Genomic DNA, 2,985 nt, shown 5'->3' on the forward strand with positions numbered 1-2,985 from the left:
AAACCACCAAAGCCGAGATGTAAAAACTAAGTCGTGACTGTCTGCATTGAAATTGATGCCTGTTCGTTCGAAGACATTTCCTCTACATTTTCTGTATTCAAAAAAGTGAAGTTAGCTGGCGGTTGAAGTGCAAATACCTTATTGTATATGTAGACGGTCATGACTTTTTCTACACATCCCGGCTTTAGTTGAAATATCGATGGCCATGATTAACCTAACATTTGGAAGTTGCATCAGGAAGTTATCATTTTATTCTAAGTGACTAGTACACACTGTTAAATGAAAGAAAGTTAAAAATTTGGCAAATATTATTTCAATTAGTTTCCTCATTAACAATGATTTAGTCTAATATCGCAAAGCGAATAGTTGCTTTGACAGGTGTTAAGGTGGCTGACAGCGCGGTTCAGTACTCCACAACTCTCGGCATTGAGCCGAAATTCAGTCTCCAAATGAAACTTCCCCCTAGATGCCTAGATGTGCCCCAACGTTTAGAGGAATACATTTGAGACTTGAAAATTGTTTCAAATGCTCATTGAGAGACCAATGGAATTTGAGCTGCAACAAATTTAACACCTGCGTTTTTCTGTGAGTATGAAACATAAAACTTTGCACTCAGGAATGTAAAAATATTATTTTCAGTATCTACATTTTTTTGGCGATTTCAACGATGTCACTTGCAATCAAAAGATTAAAATTAGAACAAGATGTCGCAAATTTTAGTTTATTTTTTAGGATTGACAAGCTAGCATTATGGAATTTTCCGTAGGACACTAAACTCTCGCTTTCACTCACCCCGTTTTCAGTCTTCCTAGAACTGCTCGTTCCTGTAGTTTCTCAGGGGAGCAGGGCGAGAGCGGTTGCGACATTATACATATATTCAGTTGGAAACGAGTGAGGCGCCTCTCACTGTTTAAGTTTCTAACCCCCTGAAAGCAGTCCAAGGTTATTTGAAGGCAACCCCCGACACATGACTGAAAACGAGAGTTTAGTGTATGTTCAAAATTGTAGAAAATTCATCTGTTGTTAATTCAACTGTGGAATTTTGTAGAAAATTTGTCTCTGCAAAATTTAAATGTGAAATTTGCAACCAAAAAGATTAGTTTTCTACCAAAAACGCGTGTCTTCAACGGCATACATGATTTTCCTACAACAGAATTAAATTGAAGATTAAAACGAATACATTGTAAACTGAAATTGGAATAGTTAAATTTCCAACTTAATAAAAAAGAATTGTTATCAAACAAAAAAACAACGAATTTTCAACAGAATACATGGACTTTTACCCAATTACCTAGAAGAATGTGATACTTAAGAAGATACATTTTGAACAAAAAAGGGAATAGTTAAGTTTACAGATTAATACAATAATTTTCGACAAAATAATTTATTTTTCAAATAAAGACATGAATTTTCAACTAAAATCATAAATAATCAACACAAAAAATGAATTCTTAACAGAGAAGTTCAACTCTTAATTTTTAAAATTTATTAGTTTTCAGCTGCCAATTCTTTGAAAGTATACAATTATTTTAAGTTTCCCTCTAAAATTGTTTAAATTCACATTAAAGTAGAAACTATATATTTAAGTAAGCATTGGTTTTAATGATTTTTGCAACTATAAACGTTATTATAGGAAATAAGATTTCTTTTATTTATAATCTACAGTTTTTAGAATAAAATTAATATTATTATAATAAATAATTATTCTTAATTATTTGAATCTATATTATTCAAATTTAAATGTATTATTATGTTTTTAAAGATCAAGAGTTTATATGATAATAATTGCAAGATGATTTTAAAATTAAGTATATTCTATATATTTTTGTAATATATGTTGAAATATAGACAATAATTATAAAAATATACCTCTTTTTTCAACAATTTAAAAATATAAGTTTCTGTTAAGAAAAATTAAGGGAAAAATGTTCTTATCAAGTATGCGTGGTTAAATAATTTCAATTTTAAGTTCAAATTTAAATAAATAATTTCAAAAGAATATTTAAAATTGTATACTTTCAAGGAATTGGCAGTTAAAAACTAATGAATTTTACAACCTAATAGTGGAACTTATTAGTTAAAAATGCATTTTTTTCTTAAAGATTTATCATTTTAGTTGAAATTTGATCTCTTGGGTTGAAAAATTATATATTCTGCTAAAAGTTAATGTTTTACTTTGAAAATTCAACTATTCCATTTTTGATAAAAATTTATCTTTTCAAGTATCACATTCTTTTAGGTAGTTAGCAAAAATGCATATGTATTCTGTTAAAAATTCGTTTTTTTGTTGAAAATTCATTTTCTTTAACAGGAAATTTAACTATGGTTTTTCCATTGAAAATGTTTTCTTTTTAGTTGTTAACTGGAATGTTTTGTAAAAAATTATCGTGCAGAATTCCTGAAAATAAAACCATGAATCTTTTTTGGTTGAAAAGTCCACATATAAATTTTCCAAAGACGAATTCGCTAGAAAATTCGACAGTTGAATTAACAGCAGGCGAATTCTTTACTTATTTCAGTAGTGACAGTTATTACATTCAAGTTTTCTGAAAAAATGCGCAGTCTGCGTCGTGAGGGGTAGTCTGGTGGAGCGGGTAAGTCGAGTAGGTAGACCGCGATCAGATAAAAGTGACATATAAAAGGGAAATATCATATTAATATTCGAGGGTAGTTCAATAAGTCCTTAGAATGACCAACAGATGGCGCGCGAATCGCTCCAAATCATCTGTTTTCAGTCAGCACCACTCCCGACTACTACGGGAAGGCCCGTAGAAGCAAGTACTCCCAAAATCATCAATAAAATCCACGATATGGCGTTGAAGGATAGAAGATTAAAAGTGCGTGAGTTAGCTGAGGCCACAAGGATATCTATAGGTGCGGTTCTTTCAATTCTACATGAAAAATTAGGCATGAAAAAGCTATCGGCAAGATGGGTGCCGCGTTTGCTCTCAGCTGAGAATAAACGCAATAAAGTGGTCGCCTCTG

The sequence above is a fragment of the Belonocnema kinseyi genome, chromosome 1, assembly GCF_010883055.1.
Source record: "Belonocnema kinseyi isolate 2016_QV_RU_SX_M_011 chromosome 1, B_treatae_v1, whole genome shotgun sequence".
Classification (NCBI taxonomy): Eukaryota; Metazoa; Arthropoda; class Insecta; order Hymenoptera; family Cynipidae; genus Belonocnema; species Belonocnema kinseyi.